The following is a 20,001-nucleotide window of genomic DNA, read 5'->3' on the forward strand; positions in this document are numbered from 1 at the left end:
AAAAAGAAATTGGACGAGCCAGCAATAAACTCCCTAAGAAAAAATCCCCAGGGTCAGATGTATTCCCAAATGAATTCCAGTAAAGATTTAAAGAACAATTAATCCCAATACTATATAAATTATTTAAGAAACTAGGGATCCTACCAAATTATTTTTTATGAAACAAATATACTACTGTTATTAAAGCCAGGAAAACAAAAAACAGAGAAAGAAAATTATAGGCCAATTTCATTAATGTAATATTAATGAATAAAGATGAAAAAGATGGGATTTATACCAGGAATGAAGGGCTGGTTTAATATTAGGAAACCTATCAGTGAAATTGACCATATCAATAACCAAACTAACAGAAATCACATGATTATCTCAATAGATACAGAAAAAGCCCTCAATGAGACAGCATCCTTCCCTATTAAAAACATTAGAAAGCATTTGAGTGGATCATTCCTTATGATGATAAATAGTATCTACCTAAAATCACCAGCAAATATCATCTGCAATGGGGATAAGTTAGAAGCCTTCTCAATCAGATCAAGAGTAAAGCAAGATTGTTCATTATCACCACTATTATCTAAGATTATATTGGAAATATTAGCTTTAGCAATAAGAAAAGAAAAAGAAATTGAAGGAATTGAAGTAGACAATGAGGAAATTAAGCTATTACTCTTTGTAGATTATATGATGGCATACTTATAGAATCCTAGAGAACCAACAGAAAAACTAGTTTAGTAAAATTTAGTAAACTTTAGTAAAATTGCAAGATACAAAATAAATCCACATAAATCATTAGCATTTCTGTATATCACCAACAGTGTTCAGCAGTAAGACAAAGAACAAAAAATTCACTTTAAAATAACTCTAGATAATTTAAATTACCTAGGAATCTACTTGTCAAGACAAATTCTGGAATTATGTGAACACAATTACAAAACATTTTTCATACAAATAAAGTCAGATCTAAACGATTTGAAAAATATTAATGGCTTGTGGGTTAGCCAAGCTAATATAACAAAAATGATAATTCTACTTAAATTAATTTACTTATTCGGTGCCATACCAATCAAACTACCAAATAATTATTTTATAGAACTAAAAAAAATAACAAAATTCATCTGTAAGAACAAAAGGTCAAGAATATCAAAGAAACTAATGAAAAAAATGTGAAGGAAGGTGGCCTAGCAGTACCAGATTTTAAACTGTTTTATAAGATAATAATCATCAAAACAGTCTGGTATAATAAAATGATAGAGCAATAGAATAAATTAGATACACAATATTCAGGGGTAAATGACCTTAGCAACCTAGTATTTAATAAACGCCAAAAACCAGCTTTTGGAATAAGAACTCACTATTTAACAAAAACTGCTGGGAAAATTGGAAAATAGTATACCTGAAGCTAAGTATTACCAATATTTCACACCTTATACCAAGATAAGAACAGAATGGGTATATGATTTAGATATAAAGAATGATACATCTAAATTAGGGAAATACAGAATAGTTTACCTGGCAGGTCTTTGGAGGAGGGAAAAGTTTACGACCAAACAAGAGATAGTACTATAAGATATAAAATTAATACTTTTGATTATATTAAAATAAAAGGCCTTCATACAAAACAAACAAATATAATCAAGACTAGAAGGGAAAGAACAAACGTAGGGAAAATTTTTATAACAAATTTCTCTGATTAAGTTCTAATTTCTCTAATTCATAGAAAACTAAGCCAAATTTATAAGAATACAAGCCATTCCCCAATGGACAAATGGTCAAAGTTGATGAACAAGCAATTTTCAGATGAAGAAGTCAAAGCCATCAATAATCATGAAATATAAAAAGATGTTCTAATTCACTCTTTATTAGAGAAATTCAAATTAAAACAACACTCATACCTATCAGATTGGTCAATATGGTAGTAAAGTCATAAATGTTGGAGGGAATTTGGCAAAGTTAAGACACTAGTGCACTATTGGTGGAAGTGTGAATTGATCCAATCATTCTGGAGGGCCATTTGGAGCTATGCCCAAAGGACTATAAAACTGCATACCCTTTGATCCTATAATACCACTACTGGGTCTGTATCCCAAAGAGATAATTTTAAAAGGAGAAAGGACTTGTACAAAAATATTTATAGCAGCTCTTTTTGTAGAGGCAAAGAATGAGGGGCTATCAACTGGAGAATGGCTGAACAAATTGGGGTAAATGAGAAATGATAAGCAAAATGATTTGAAAAAAGCTAGAAAGATCAGCAGGAATTGGTGCAAAGTGAAGTAAGTAGAACTGGGAGAACATTCTATATACAGCAATACTAGAAGATGATTATCTGTGAAAACTTGACTACTCTCAGCAATGCAATGATTTGCAACGATCCTGAAAGATTTATGACGGGGAATGCTATTCACTTCTAGAAAAAGAACTCTTGGAGTCATCTTTTACATCAGTGTATTTATGGTTTTATTTTAGGCTTTGGGGTATTTAATAGTGTATTCTTACAGTAATGACTAATATAGAAGTGTGTCTTGCATGACAATAAAAATAAAATTTAAGAAAAAATAAGGATTTGGAGGAAGAGGAGAGGAAAAGAGAGACCATGTAGGATGGACTACTTGGCTAGGGCCCTTCCAACTCTAAAATTCAGTGATTCTGTGACCCTAAAGAGACTCTTTTTTTAAATACCACCAGAAATTTGTATATACCTCAAAAAGGGATTGGATTGCCAGATTCCCAAGTCTAATCTAGAGAGAAAATGCAAGCTTCAAAATCCATTATAAAACTGATCTATCTTGCTAGGATATTGCCACATCTGAGAAGATTCAGAACCAGAAAATGTTCTTTCTGTACTAGTGTCCAGCTCCAATAAACACTTCCAGGCCTTGAATCTCAATGGCCTCATCTGTAAAATGGCAATAATAATATTCATACTCTGCTTTCTTTCACAAAAATCCTTTAACTTGCTCCTATAAACCTAAAATCCTTGTATAATTGTGAATTATTTGCAATACAATTATTTTGTACTTACACCTCCAGAGCTGAGAACCATTCAGCTGCCTTGTATCCTTTAATATGCTGGCAGAGGCAGAAACATCAAACTCCCTTCTCAAAGATTATGTTATGCTATTTTAAATACCTTAAACAATTTAGAATAAATCTGGCTGTTTGTTTTATGTACAATGTACAAAACCAAAAATCAAGACAATTGTGTTTTTTTCCAAAGCTATAATAAAGTCTCTTTCTCATCCATATTTACTATAGCACTCATTATTCCAGCATGATAATGAATTCAAATCAACAATAAAACACATTTACTCTGTGAGGGCTCAGTTGAGGTTAGAGAGCATAAATCTGAAATAAAGCCAGTCTGCAGTTTCAGGATTTCCTCTAGCAGCATTTGACTTCCTCACAGCAGCCATTCCAGACCTTCTCTTCTCTCCTCAAGCCTCCCAAACCATCCTCTATTCTATTCAAGTAGAAGACTTAGTCTCATATTTTACTAAGAAAATAGAGGTTACTTACTGTTAAGTTACTTCTTCACTACTCACCTCAGAACCCATCGATATCAACCCCCTGTTTTCTCCTTCCTTTCTCCAATTTGATGAAGAGGTGGCCCCTCCAAAACCAATCTATTTTATTGTGCCCATTATTCCATCCCCTCCTGTATCCTCTAGCAGATTACCCTCAAAACCATACCCTTTCTCTCTAATCTCTTCCTCTCTCTCAGCTCATTCTCTGATGCCTATAAATATGCCCAAGTTAAAAACCATCCTTAAAAAATCTTCACCTGAGTTTATCGCCCCAGAAAAGAGCATATCATCTCTCTCTTTTCTTTCATAACCAAGTTTCTAGCTTTTAAAAAAAACCTATGCTCCTCTGTCTCAATTTCTTTTCTTATCACTAACTTGGAAGGACATAGGAAAGCATGGGCAGACATAGATGCATGGATGGATTGAAGTCTGCATCACTGAAGAGAATTCCTGATTGTGCTCATAGATATCTTTGAATATATGTGGCCCATCAATTACCCTATCAGGATCTTATTGGATACTGACTCTATTGTGATAGCTAAAGGAGAAATTTGTAAGATTAAGAGCCTGAGAGTCAGTTTAGGAGGTTGGTACAAAAGTCCTAGTAACTGTGTAGACTCGCAGTAATCTTAAGGTGGTCTCACTGCAGTGGTGTCCAGGATGAAGCACAGGGTACTGAATGAAAGCATTCACAGTCTAAAGAAGACCAAACAAGGTGTCAGAGAACTTGGGTGCTAGTCTATGCTCTTTTGTCTTACCATCAGTTCTGTGTGACTTTAGACAAATTGCTGGAGGAAATAAGCTTTAGGCATGTTGCTGTAAAATAGGAAAAACGTCTGCCTACAACATGTCATAGAAATAGGGAAAACAATGAAAACAAAAGGGGAAGCCCACTACATTTGAATAGTCAGCAATTTACACACACACACACACACACACACACACACACACACACACACACACACAAAGTACCATTAAATTGTTTCATGGACCCCTGCTGCTGTGCTCACTGTTATTGATTGTCTTTATACCAAAGTCCCTGCCATCTACCATCTCCTCTTAAGAAACAAACAAAACTAAGCAATGAAGGGACAGAAGGGCAATAGACTCAATAAAAGAGCCATAGCAGCTCCTTATGCCTAGTGATCAGCTGAGTGAACCATTCTAGCCATTACCATAAAAATTAGTTCTACATTAGGAGATTAGATTAGTGGCTTTTTTTCAAGATGAAATTCAAGTTCATATAAAAATGCTTTAGAATCATTAATAATTAGAAAATTTCAAATTATAATCACTCTAGAGGTCTACCTTAGATCCATCAGATTGGCAAAGTTTTTGTTATTGTTGTTTTTTCAAAAAGGAAAATTCTGGAGGGACTTATGGGAAAAAAGATATGTTAGTGCCTCTTTTGGTGAAAATGTGAACTAGTGCTAGCCACTCTCAAAGAAGATTTTGGAACTACACCCCCAAAAGCTATTAAGTTGTACATATCCTTTACCCAGTGATACTATTATTATGTATATAACCCAAAGAAATCAAAGAAAGAAGAGAACAACCATATATGCAAAAATATTTATAACAACTCTTTGTAGGTCCAAAGAATTGGAAACTGAGGGGTTGTCCATTTATTGGGGAATTGCTAAATAAAAATTATGGTACTGTATATGAATGTGATGGGATAATAAGAAATGAAGAAAAGATTTAGAAATAAACTTAAGAAGACTTTAAGAACAGGCACAGTGTAAAGTGAGCAGAACCAGAACCTGTTAAATAATAATAAAGACAAAACTTTAAAAAGACTTAGAACTTATTTTTTATGTTTTATCTTTATTTTAATAACAAATTTCCACATAAGTTTTCCAAAGTCATATGATTCATTCTGTCTCCCTCTTCTTCTCCCTCCCCTCTCCCAGAGTTGACAAGCAATTTAATCTGAGTTATACATATATTATCACACAAAACATATTTCCATATTATTTACTCTTGCAAACCTCGAACCATATACCCAGATAAACAAATAGTAAATCACTTGTTTTCACCTGCATTTCTACTACAACAGTTCTTTCTTTGGAGGAGGATAACATTCTTTTTCATAAGTCCTTCAGAATTGTCCTGGAAGCCTTGCTTTAGTTTTCTGTTTTTCTAAAATATTATATGGGTACCAGGACAGCACTCGTGATGTATAACTGTTATTCTTTTCTTTTGCTACATGAGCAACCAACTTCCTTCTCTGACTATCCTGATTCTGGATGGTACCTTTTATGGTACTTCTTATACATAAGACAACACTGGAAATAGAAGACAATCTAGTTATTTCCTCATGTATCTCCCCATTGTCCTTCAGGTCAGACAATTTTGATTCTTTGGAACTGCGGGGTCCCTTGAATTTTATCCATACAGCAATGCCAGAAGAGCAATTATTTCAAGAACATAGGGTTTTGCTTTATAGAGCAACTTGGGATAGTTGAAAGCATAGCATATTTTCTCAGAGGTAATCTAATCTATTTTTTCTTCCTCCAATTGAATTCCAAGTCTACCTCTTTCAGCAATAGAAGTTAGACTCCAGAGAACTGTGTAAAAATGATGGGACTCTTTTCCCCCCTTTTTAAAAAAATTTAGAATATTTTTCCATAGTTACATGATTCATGATTTGCTACCCCATCACCCACTCTTTTGTCTACCCCTCCCACCTCCCAAAGCATATAAGCAGTTCCACTGGGTTATACATGTATCATTGTTCAAAAACCTATTTCCATGTTATTCATATTTGCAGTAGAGTGATCTTTTAACATCAAAACCCTAATCATATCCATATCAAACTACATGATTGATCATGTTTTTCTTCTGTGTTTCTGTTCCCACACTTCTTTCTCTGGATGTGGATAGTGCTCTTTCTCATAAGTTCCTCTGGATTGTCCTGGATCATTGCATTGCTGATAGAAGAAAAGTCTTACATGTGATCATGCCATAATGTATCAGTCTTCACATACAATGTTCTCCTGGTTCTGCTCCTTTCACTCTTATGATGGGACTCTTAAGGAAAGAATGAAGGGTGGTGTGGGGAGAGAAATTTTGATTCCTCCAGGGTTCCTTCATTCAGCAGCATTTCTTCTCAAAACTACCCATGCCTCATCAGGTACAACTGCCATGGGCAGGAAGTACATCCCAACATTAGCCTCTAGCAAACCCCAGGTCCTTTCTTTAAGCACACTTAAATTAAATGTGAACAAGTTCTCTATTTTCAGCTTGCATTATCATAACCTTATAATGGATATTATATCATATTTTTTCTCCAAAAGTAACCCACTCAGAGGATTTCTTTAAAAAGTTACTGGTAGATTGTAATAGACAAAGCTAGAATTATAAATAAATTTTTGATGCAAAGGAGGAAGATAAGAATTTATATTAAACAATAAGGCCAAGTGAAATTTTCAGTAAGGGTTTCATTAACATAGCTACAATTAACTCAAGCCTAGACTTTAGGTAGTCCCTAAGCCAATTTATTTTAAAAGTGTGGATGCTCTTATCTTTAATTCATTTTGATTTGGGAAAGCTAGTTTATGTATCTGATACTTCTGAATTCTACAAACACTATCACCAATTACATAATTCTTCATGTTTCAGTCGCAAGAAGATAAAAAAATCTCAAGGGCAATTTGACACAGAAACGATAGATAATCTTGGTGTGGCTTCATTATGTTGATTTCCCCTTGATTGTTTTGGTATACTGCACACTTTAGATTGTGTATTTTAGCTTGGAGTTTTAGAATTTGAATATCCTTTATATGTGTGTGTTTTTTTCCTGGGGAGGGGGTGGAGAATGTTGGCAGGAGAGATGATAGGTATAAAAGCTAGACATTCTTATTTTATTTCAAATATTTTTTAAAGTCAGAGACGACCATATATGCCCTATGTGGTCCTACGAGTTCATGTATATACATAGTAGGTACTCAGTTATTTGAATTTAAGGTTCAATTAGGCTATATACATTTGAGATATTGCCTCTTTTGTCCAAGTCTCTTATAAAAAGCATTTTTATGAGTCAAGCAAAGTTGTTTATTGCCTTAAAACTGTATGTATGCTGGAACTGTCTCAATCTGTCAGCCTGTATATGGTGTTGTTGATTGAAAAGGAACATTCTTATAATTAGTCATCTCCCAAGGGAAGAAACAGAATTTTGAGACATCTTCCTAGATTCTCACTTCTAAATCATTCTTGGGTCCAATCAATCAATCAATCAATCAATCAGTCTAGATATAGTCAGATTTCATTGATCTATCAACTGCTACTGCACAGTCTAGGACACAAAGCAAGTAGGCCTAACATTGCTTCCTATCTATTATATCTTCTCTTTTCAACTGGGCTGCAAATTGCTTAATTGAAGAAAGGTATCTCTGCCCCACTTCCCCAGAGCCTTACATATAGAAGTCCTCGATGAACACTTGACCCTGGGTCTTCTGACTAAGGCCAGCACTACTACATCTCCTTACTCCTACACTTAGAAGGTATAAATCCAGATCAGTGATGGGCAAACTTTTTAAAGAAGGGGCCAAAGGAAAGGAAATGTTCATGTCAGTCTGTTTCTAAGGCAACTCTTTCAAAGTTTTCATTGTATTGTATCCTACTCATTGTATTCGTCAGATTAGGAATAATGTCAAGCAGCTGGATAGAACATTTCAGGGGGCCACATCTGGCCCACAGGCAGTAGTTTGGCCATCACTCATCTAGATAAATCATTTAATCCCTTAAGTCTCATTTTCCTCCCCTGTAAAGTGGGAATAACAAATTAACACCACCTACCTCACAGGGTTTTGGTATGAAAGTGATTTTGATTTCAGGTACAAAGCAGTATGGATTTTGTAATTAAACTGTGTAATCTAACCTGTACAAATATACAATGCTTCTCTCCCAATTTCCCAAATGGGGATTGTATGGCAAGAAAATTCAGTCAAGCTCCCCTACAAACAGAACATCCCCTTCCAAGGAAAACAAAGAGAAAAAAATAAAATAAGTCACTCAAGCAGGCAAGGGTCAAATTCTATGAATCATACAAGCAAGGATGTGCTGGTAAGTGTTTTTGTAGGCATAGCACGCTTTTAAATTTAATCTGCATTATTAACATGCTCTTCATCACTTTCTTAAGTCTAGACAATCAACAAAACAATAAATCACACTGTGATTAGTAAATAGCATTTGTGAGATCTCAGGTGTGAATACACACATTGAGTAAATTCATACTATGGGAATGCTCACACATTTTTTAACAACTGGTTAAATCATTTTGATCTGACTCCTGGAAACCCCTGCTTCAAGTGTCACAATAGGCAGGGCTCAAGTGATAGTAAGTAAGAACTAGTGACTCAGTAAATTTCAGACAAGATGAAAGGACAGTGCAGTCTAGAAAGAACATGTGTCCCCGCTTTAGAAAAGGAATTCTTGTTCAGAGACCAGAAAAATATTGCTAATTTGATTTTTGAAAGCTAATCTATCTCAGTCTTATTAATGTAATCAATATAATAATGTAAACCATGACTCAGAACTCTAAGCTCTGAATTCCGTCTTTAAAAAAAAAATCCTCACCTTCCATCTTAGAATCAATATTGTGTGTTGGTCCCAAGGTAGAAGAGCAATAAAGGCTAGGCAATGGGGGTTAAGTGACTTGCAAAATTTTAACCCAGGACCTCCTGTGCCTGGGCCTGGCTCTCGATACATTAGGCCATCTAACTATCCCCTGTATGTCTTAGGAGAATTCAAACAAAATTTTCTTACTAATTCTGGCCCTACTCAGAGTTTTATCATTCAACCTCAGAATGTTGCTTAGATCTAGGTCTCTACTTATGTGGAAGCCCTCAAAGTAACAATATAGAGTGTGCTGGACTTGTTAAATTTTTAGTGTTAGCCTTTATACCTCAGGAATCGGCAATCTCCACAAATCAGACCTTGACTTATTTTAGTTGTTGTTGGTTATCTAGACTTTGGAAAGTATTAATGCAAGCAAAGCCTGTGTGAGTACATACATACATTTCCCCCCTTCCCAGTAGCCCGTTGTTAAACATTTACCAGTATCCCCCTTTATTGCCTTATAAACATTGCTTAAGCCCAGCAGGAAGAGAGTAGAAGGTTCAGGGAATTAAGGCAACACCAGACTGTTAGCCTGGTGACTACAATAACAATAACACCAACAATAACAACTGGCATTCATTATCTCATTCTAGCCTCCCCAAATCCCTGGTAACAATGCAAATTGGATACAGGGCAGCAATTATGTACATAAAAAAAGCAAAACACAAAGGATTCACAGTAGTCCATAAACAGCCAATTTCCTTGCCTTTTCTGGTGGGTCCCACTTTCACCCCAAGGATCTCCATAAGCCACCAAGCCTTTCAGCACCATCCCTAAAGGTTTAAATTACACTTAGAAGGGAATGAATTGACGGTTGCTAAATAAACAAAGGACCTCTTCAGTACTCCAGCCTTTCAGTACTAAGGGTCCAGAGAAGAAACTTCCTGATATTCCCCCAAGTGTCAATTTCACCCCAAGGACCTATCTGGACCTCCAGTCCTGCAATGCCAACCTAAGAGTTTGGACTTTCCTGGAACGGAAATAAGCTTAGGTTTGCAAAGGAAGAATTTCCCTTCCCAATCTACATTTTACAGGAAATCTAGGTTTTGTTTTTCCATAGCATAGCTCTATAGGGTTCTGGGTGGTAAAATGGATAAAATGCCAAAATTGGATTGAGGAAGATCTGAGTTCAAATCAAGTCTCAGACCCTAGCTTGTGTGACCCTGGGCAAGTTACTTAAATCTGTATGCTTTCGTTTCTTCATTTTTAAAATGGGCTAGAGAAATAAACAGCAAACCACTCCAATATCTTTGCCAAGGAAAGCCCAAATGGGATCACAAAGAGTAGTACATAATTGAACCACAACAGCAACTTAGCTCTCCTCTAGTTCATCTTCTTTTCTCCAAGGAGGCTAGTGTTGTCTAGGAACTAATCTTTTTTTTTTTTAGGAGGTTCAGTCACAGATCTCTCTCTAGAAAGTCTCCCATTGAGTTGACTAGAATAAGTGACTGTATCCTCTTTAAGGACAATATGGTTAACAGCATGTGCAAATGCAATGGGCTTTTTGCCTTTGCCTCTTTGGGGCTATCATTAATGGCTGCTGGGAGGAAGATGTGCACAGCATAGGCTTTCTCCACTCAACTCCCTTCATATCAGATTCACTCAGTTTTATTTCAGTTCTCTCCTCAACTCTTTGATTCTTTCATAGGGCTACCATTCAGATACACAATAGCCTAAACCAATTAAATGATCAGAGGCTGGCACTTAATCACTTTTCCTCACAGAAGGATGAATGGGTTGTCTAGTACCCCGTCGGAGAAATTCCCATTAACACTTCAGGGAGATGATTGAGAACAAATTGACACTTCCTAAAAAGGGATATACAAAGACTCAAAGAAGAAAAAAAAAGGCATTCCTGCCTATAAGCTCTACAAGTCTTCAGACCCCCACCAATCCTCTATACTAACTTCAAAAGATCAAGAATTTCTTTGCTAGATTTCTCTTCATTCAAAAAGATCACAATCACACCATATCTTATTACAAGTGTTTCTATTGGACTCAAATTAATGTAAAAACAGTAGGTCTAGACTTCTTATTTAAATTAACAGTATCTTTTTTTTACATATTAAGAAACTGAGGCAAACAGGTTTAAGTAACTTGTCCAAAGGCACACATCTAGTGTCTGAAGCCAGATTTGAACTCAGAAAGATGAATCTTCCTCATTCCAAGCCCAGTGCTCTATCAATTGCACTACATAGATGGAAACAAGTCTTTAATATATTTGTGTGGCATAAAGTACTAAATAAAGACAGAGGGATACAGGAAATTTCCTGAGTGGCAGAAGGAACAAGATGCCCATCTGCTACTATGGATAACACAGCAAGTCAAAAGAGAACTTTGCATTCCAGTTGTAGGCCAGTGCCATGGGAAAAGATATCCTTCTATGCTCGTTAGAGAGAATAGGTTGGTGGGGAGAAAGTTTCTTTAAATTGATGAAGTACTTATCCACATCACATGAGGAAGTATAAGGATGGTATTAGAAAATAAGTATTATTTTATCAATTTAGAGATAAGAAGTAGAGAAGATGGCTTGAGAAAGAATTGGAGTTTCAAACAGAGCTGACAGTGTCCGTTTCAAGTCTAATGGTTTTTCAGTGACAGTTACTCTCTCTGGGTGTGGCAATTGGTCTTTGGAAGTTGGCAGAGTCACACATAGGTACTCTCTCACTCTCAGTGCTGAAGGAGGTGGCTTCTTTTCTCTCTCTCTCTATCACTATCTGAGGTAGAAAGAAAGGAGGGAAAGATCTGAAAAAGCTTAGTGTTTTCTTTTTCCAATTTGGGAAACACTATTGACTATCTATTACTGTTTTATAGATTGTTTTAACTCTGAGAAGACCAAAGAAAATCCTGTTCTTTGGTTTGGACTCTGAGTCTGTTAAGGCTCAGAGTCCCACCTTGGTCCTTGCTGACACTCAGTCAGCTAGCCTTTGTTATTTTTATAACTTGGAGGCGAAGTTAAGAATTATAAGGATAATAGTATTAGTTTATTTAGAATAGTAAAAATTGGGGTTAGTCAGATCAGGAAGGATCAGTGTAGACTGTGGACACAGGAGAAGTGATTCCTTGCAGAACCAGGGAGTTTTATTTGGGTAGAGTTAGAATCACTTAGAGTTAGAAATCCTTTTTATCCTTATATTTTCAATAAATAGTTTATTTTTCTATAACAAAAGTCTCTTTAGCATCCCTGAGCCTGGCCCTGAAGGGAAATTAACTTATGAGTTTCACTTCACTGATATAAACAGAAGATACTTTGCAAGCACAGCAAGCAGAGTATCTGAAATCAGTTTATAATTGATAATCAATTCATTTACTTTTATTTTTACAGAAGTAATCTTCACTTCACTTGCTGCTATAATAAACCACCAAAAACTATCTCATAACCAACCTTATGGTGATGAGGATCTTCAAACTTTGCTAGGTAGGTCTTTATATAACAGATATGGCCCATGGTCTACCACTATGCCTAGACTCAAAGCCTTTCTTATAATATCTGCCAGAGCTTTAACTCAATCAGCATATCTTGGTTATATCGACAAGGAATAAGAATAGGACTTGAATAGAGACTAACTTGGAAATGCAACATAAAAGCAGGCAAAAAAACCCAGAACAATAGCTATTGTGTGGACTATTTTAAATCTAATTTGCTGAGTACATGCATTTTGAGGAAGGGTCCAGGCTACTCATGCTCACTCCTTCACTCCTTCACTCCTTGCCTAGCCCTGCTCTTAACTTTGGATTTCTCCAACAGCTTTCACTCCCTGGAAGATGCCTCTGATTAGTGAATGCTTCCAGAACCTCAATTTTAAGCAAGGTCCCAGGGGATCCATGCTCCCTCCATCACTTCTCTTCTATTCCTGCTCTTGATTCTCTGGACTTATCTACTATGTTCCCCATGAAGATACTTTCTTCCAAACATTTCATCTTTATTTCTCTTCAATTAACTGTAAACTCTAGGGCAAAGACGGTCTCTCTTTTTGCTTATATGTGCATTCCCAGCACTTAGCACAATGCTTGAAACAAAGTATTTCATGAGTTCACTACTAAAAGAGATATTACAATAGTGAAGAACATGTTTGAGACTACAGAATAATCATAAGAACACAGCCCAGACCTTCACCTTACTGCTCTTGTCATCAGGTTACAAGTTACACATATTTTCTTGAAAATAAGACTTTTGGGTGGGGAGGAAAAAGGGGGTAAGGGTAAGACTTTTGTACACCCATTACTTAGCATGGTGCTTGGTATATCATAGGTGCCTAATAAATGTTAGCAGAATAAATCTTCCTCCCACTAGATCATATGCTTCTTGAGATGAGGGATCTTGTTTATTGCCTAAAAGTTTATTATCAATCAATAATCGATCAATCAACAAGTACTTATTGAGCACCTATTATATGCCAGGCATTATGCTAAGAACTGGAATCAAAGATACTTAAAATATACTTGTGCATTATCAGAACCCAGTAACACACTGTTAGCTTTATTTTATATTCTTTTCCTTTTCTTGAGTTCCTAAAATTAGTATGCAGAAGTAATCTTAGGGTGAGATTTTCCTAAAATCATCAATAAAGACTATCATGTTGAAGGGTTCCTGGTTTTTTATGGTTTTCTAATATAATATCCAGTGCTTTTGGGCAGAGGGTGGGGGGAAGGAACAAAGATGGGATCCTGTCACTGGTAAGGAATTGACAATAGCCTTCAAACTCATACCTGAATAGATCCTGGTCTGAAAGTGGCTTCTGGGCATGCTGAAGAGTAACATGTCAGCCTGTTTGCTTCTTGGGATTTGCACAATAAGCAACTATTTTAGTTTTAAGGCTCTGAACTTGAAGGCTCTGAATAGAAATGTGCTGATTTATACTAGGCTGTGTTTCTAACGCTTCAGGGCCCAAACGCACACCATAAGCTCCTTTAGTAGACCCAGCTTCAACTAAGATCTGAGGATTTGATGAATTTGTGAGATTATTAGAAGAGAAGCAGCTACTGTTCAGACAGTGAAATGTCAATCAGACAACAATCTCATGGGGAAATAATTGTGTATGTGTGTATATATACATAGTCATATACATATACAATACATATATTTAAAATTACTGTGCATGTGCATATATGTATTCAGCTTTCCATTCTCACATAATCAGCATCTACATTTATATTGCGATGATTTGTATTTGCAGGGTGGATGCTGACAAAAAAGCTAAAAATATATTTGGTGTATGTTGTCCAAAAAAGGAAACTAAATTATATCACTTCAAAAGAATGGTAAATACCACCTGAATGGCCATGGGCAAGTCACAACCTTGCTGAACCTCAGTTTCTTCAACTGTAAGATGAAAGGTTTGGCTAGAAGAGCTCTGAGTTCTCTTCCAGCTCTAGACCTATGGTCCTGTGATTTTATTTTTCTTTTTTAGAAGTGAATAAGTCTTAGAACTTAAGTGTAAAACTTAAGTTATCTTGAAAGTTGTGAAGAATCAAAATTGTCAGTGACCCAAAAGGGATGGGAGAGATGTATGGAGGGTGTAGCTAAGCTGTGCTATATTTCCAGCACTGTCTTGTGCATGTCAAATTGCATAAAATGCATCTAGGACATGATGCAGGTAACCAGAAAAGAAGGTTAGCTAAACATAAAGCAATGGCGCACGCCAGGGTAGGGGGGGACATATATACACACATACATACACACATACACATACAATAGTTGTATTCTTATGAATTCTGAGAACATCTTAATAGGTAGACTCCCAGATATTCCATATATTTCACAACTATTTTGAATATAATTTTCTCGTTATCTCATTGTGTTGCTATTGTTGTCAGTCATCCCTGCGTCTTTGTGACCTCATTTGGGGTTTTCTTAGCAAATATGTTAGACTTGTTTCCCATTTCCTTCTCTAGCTCATTTTAATGATATAGAAACAGAGGCAAACAGTGTTAAATGACTTGGCCAGGGTCGCACAGCTAGTCTCCAGGGCAGAATTTTAACTTAAATCCTCCTGATTCCAGGGCAAGCACTCTAACCATTATGTTACCTAGCTGCCCTACTTAAGTCTCATTCTGCAGGCTGATTGTTTTTCTTTATCACACAATTTAGGGCAGTGATGGGCAAACTATGGCCAGTGGGCCAGATGCAGCTCCCTGAAATGTCCTATCTGGTTGTTCAACATTATTCCTAATCTGACGAATACAATGAGTAGGATATAATACAATGAAACTTCGAAAGAGTTGTCTTAGAAACAGACTGACAGATGAGCATTTCCTTTTCTTTGGCCTCCTCTTTAAAAAATTTGCCCCTCACTGGTTTAGGGTCTTCAGTTAAAAATCCAAAAAATGAAAAATCTCTTCTCTCAAGATATAGTCTAATGCAAATATATGAGATACTCCAAAAGTTTTAGGTAATTTTAAGATTTAATAGCTTTTAAACTTCAATAATCTTAAAATGTACTCATTTTTAGAACATATATATATTTGTGTGTGTATTCATGTATATATGTACACATTATAAAACATTCTTTATGGTAATAAAGATTTAAAAATTAGAGACATTAAATGCTTATGACTGGATTATGTCAACATGATAAAAATGACAATATTGCCTAAGTTAATTTGCATATTTTCATACCAATAAGATGACCAAAAAAAATTACAGGGAAAAGTTTAAAGTGGACATAGCAATACAAGATCTCAAATTATATTACAAAGCAGTAATCATTAAAGCTATTTGGTACTTTTTAAAAAATAGAAAAGTTGATCAGTGAAACAAATTAGTTACACAAAACCAAGAAACAATTTTACATAGTAGCATAGTATGCAGCATGGGTAATAACTACTTAGGAAAGGATTAACTATTTGAGAAAAACTATTGAGAAAACTAGAAAACAATTTGGAAAAAATTGGTATTAGACCACCATCTCACACCATATACCATCAGCAACAATGAATATATTATCTATCTATCTATCTATCTATCTATCTATCTATCTATCTATCTCTCTATCTCTCTATCTAGAAATTTATGTCACAAAGTAGAGAAGGTAAAGAGATGCCTCCAACAATGAAGGATGGAAGCAGAGCTCATAAGCAACCAGGGAGAGATAATCATAGGGGATGAATAATTTTAATTACATAAATTGAATTTTTCATTAACAAAATCAGTGCAATTAGAATTAGGAAAAAAGAGTTAACTGAGGAAAAATCTTTCTAAGAAATTTATCTGATAAAGGTCTGGTTTTGATATAAAAAGAGAAATAAAACCAATATATAAAAATCATTACCTATTCACTAAATAGTCAATAGGTATGAATAGGCGGTTCTCAAAAGAAGAAATTCAGGTTATCAAAAATCACAGAGAAACAATTCTCCAAAAGAAGTAATCACCTTTCAAAATTATGGATAGGGGAAGAGTTTGTGATCAAACCAAGGACAGGGAGGATCACAAAAGATTAAAAAAGATAATTCTGATTATGTAAAAAAATTTTAGATACTTCATTTTCCAATTATAGGTAATAATCATTTTCCACATGTTTTCCAAAGTTATAAGATCCAGATTTTCTCTCTTCCCCTTCCCAAAGATGATAAGCAATTTGATCTGATTTATAGACATAGTATTATGTAAAACATTTCCACATTTTTCATTGTTATATGAGAATATACTTATAAAACTAAAACCCCAAAATAAAAATACAAATAAACTAAAGTTAAAAACAGTATTTTTTGCACATTCTGACTCCAACATTTCTTTCTCTGAAGGTGAATAGCATTCTTTGTAATAAAGCTTTCAGAATTGTCTTAGATCATTTCATTGCTGAGAGTAGTTAAGTCTTTCACAGTTGATCATCCCACAAAACTGCTGTTACTATGTATAATATTCTCATAGTTCTGCTTGTTTCATTCTGTATCAGTTCATGTAGGTGTTTCTAGTTATTCCTAAAATCATCCTGTCCATTATTTCTTACAGCATAATAGTATTGCATCATCATCATGTATAGCAATTTGTTCGGTCATTCCCCATTGATGGACATCCCCTCAGTTTCCAATTCCTTGCCACCACAAAAAGGACTGCTATAAATATTTTGATAATATAAAATTTTAAAAGTTTTGCATGAGCAAAAACAATGCAGCTAAGATAAGATGAGGGAAAAGGAAATTGGAAAACCAGTGTTGGAAGGACTGAAGAAAAGGTGCCATAATGATACATTGTTGTTGGATCTGAGAATTGTATTAGATGACCCAGTGATATCCTTTGATACAGCAATACTGACATTAGGTCCACCCCAAAAAAAGATTTTTTAAAAAAGGAAAGGAATTTATATATAAAAAAATATTTGTAGCAACTCTTTATTTAGTGACAAAGAACTAGAAACTGAGTGCCCATGAACTGGTGAAAGGCTGAATGAATCATGGTATGTGAATATAATGGAAAATTATTGTCTCATAAGAAATAATGAAAAGGACAGTTCTATGAAGTCTGAAAATTCTATTAATTTCTGCAAATTGAACAGAATCAGGAGAATAGTTTCTTATAAAAATACTACAATATTAAAAAGGAAAACAACTATGAAAGAATTAAGAATGTCTGTCAATCATAACTTCAGAAGACAGCTGATAATCATGGACTAGACATACAGAATGAAACATATACATTTATATATTTGGATTTGTTTTCCTTTACTATACTTATTTGATACAAGGAAGGGCTTTGGGGAAAAGTTAATGAGAAAGAATGGGGGTATGTAATGATAGAGATATACACCAAAAGACAAAAATAAAATCAATGTAAATCAAAGAGAATAAAGTCTAAAGGGGACCCAGAGAAGCAAGGCCAATGTTGGCACATCATGTTTAATTTACTATATATTTGTTGTGGGGGGACTTGAGGTGAACCTCAGGTTTGGGACAGGTGCCCTATGCAAGAATGCAAGACTCCAAAATTTAGCTTAAAAATAAAAAGAGAAATTTATTAATTTGATAATAGTATTAAAAGGTCAGGAGACAGCTACAAGAGTGGACACTGCCTACTAGAGGAGATGGATTCTGGGCTTCTTATACCCTTTTGACAGTGGGGCTATGTGACCAAGGATGAGGGAATGGAATGAGGTTGGGCAGAAGTGGGGGGTTAGAGTAATATTTAGTGTCCTGAAGACAAAGGGGGTGACCAGGCATAGTTTAGGGTACAAGTAGATATCCTAGATTATAACCCGATGGTATCAGAGCATAAACAGAATATGTACATCTGTCCATCTCAAAATTTAGGGGAGAATCCAAGGGGAATATTTCTCTCAGGGGTCTTTCCTTACTGTGCATCTCTGATGCCCAGAGTCATAATTTCCTCAGCATTACAAAAATGCAAGGTGGGAAAGAATTTTCCTGCTTTCTGTTTGACCTGAAACACCTCTAGGGTTTGAGTGTCCAAGGGAAACCTGGGGTCCCATGCTATATTGACACATGATTATGATGGAATAATATGTAAAAAATGATAAGAAATTTAATTTTTTTAAACATCAACAAAAATGGAAAGGGAGGCAGCTAGGTGACTCAGTGGATTGAGAGCCAAGCCTAGAGATGGGAAGTCTTGGATTCAAATATGACTTCAGACAATTCTTAGCTGTGTGGCCATGGGCAAGTCATTTAACCCCATTTGCCTTGGAATCAATATTGATTCTAAAACAGAAGGTAAGGGTTTTTTAAAAAAGATTTACATGAAATTATGAAGAGTAAAACAATCAGAACTAAGAGAACATTATATTCAGCAATAGAAATATTGCTTGAAGAATAATTTGTATTTGTCCACCTCTAGAGAAAGAACCGATAAGTAGGAAAAGCAAGTCATAGTTTTATATGTACATATATCTTTTTTGTCAAATGATGCTCTTTCTAGTGTGGTGAGGGAAAGAGGGAGAGAGATACCTGGGAACTTTAATATAACAAACAAATACATTTAATTTTTAATTAATGTATACTTTAAAAAACAAAAGCTATACAAAACAAAGTCATAGTTACTTATCTTCTGCTTTTTTTTGTATTTGGAAATGTCTGTGTTTGTTGCTATTTGTCAAGTTCATGATAAAATATTTAGAAGCAATTAAAAAAATATCTAAACCAGAGGCCATGTCTAATACGAATGCACTCCTCACCCTCAGAACAGAGCCTGATTCTGCATATGGGCATTGTAACAAGAGTCTTGCACCCAGAGCCAGCAAAGGGATCCATGTAATCTCCATCTGAGCAGTTGTCTGACACCCCTTACCATCTATGGCCAAGAGCTCTGGAAAACTTTGTTGCTGATTCAGTTGCCCCCAACATCTGTTGCCTAGGTAGGGTCTACCCTGGTATGCTGTTTTGTGTTCCACTTAACTCTGGTGTACTAGATCTTTTGTGCTGACCTTCTAAGTTGTTTTGTGTTGAAAAATTATTTCACTCCATCTTTTTGTGGGTTATGCTACTCCAGAATTTGTTTTGAGGCATTATTTCATAGTTTTTTGGAGGGTAATTTGGTAGAGATTAGTGAGTCTGTATACCTTCTCCACCATCTTGGCTCCACCCTCTATATCAGATCTTTGAGAGACAATAGATTTTCAATGCACCTGTTTATACCTTGGAAATAAGCATATGTTACACATCAAGACTCAATTTGTAATTCTGTTGATTATTTAAAATTAAAGTGATGGAGAAAATGTTAATAACACAGATTAAACTTAAAATTGCGTTGCCAAATATTTACCAACACATTCTTGCATATACCATAGTTTTTTTTTGGCCATTCTCTAGAAATTGGACATCTACTCTGTTTCTAATTTTTTACCCCCATGAAGAGGATTGCCATTTTGAACATTTTGATATATATTGGATTTTTGTATCTGTCTAA

This window comes from Gracilinanus agilis, chromosome 3, assembly GCF_016433145.1.
Source record: "Gracilinanus agilis isolate LMUSP501 chromosome 3, AgileGrace, whole genome shotgun sequence".
In the NCBI taxonomy this organism is placed as follows: Eukaryota; Metazoa; Chordata; class Mammalia; order Didelphimorphia; family Didelphidae; genus Gracilinanus; species Gracilinanus agilis.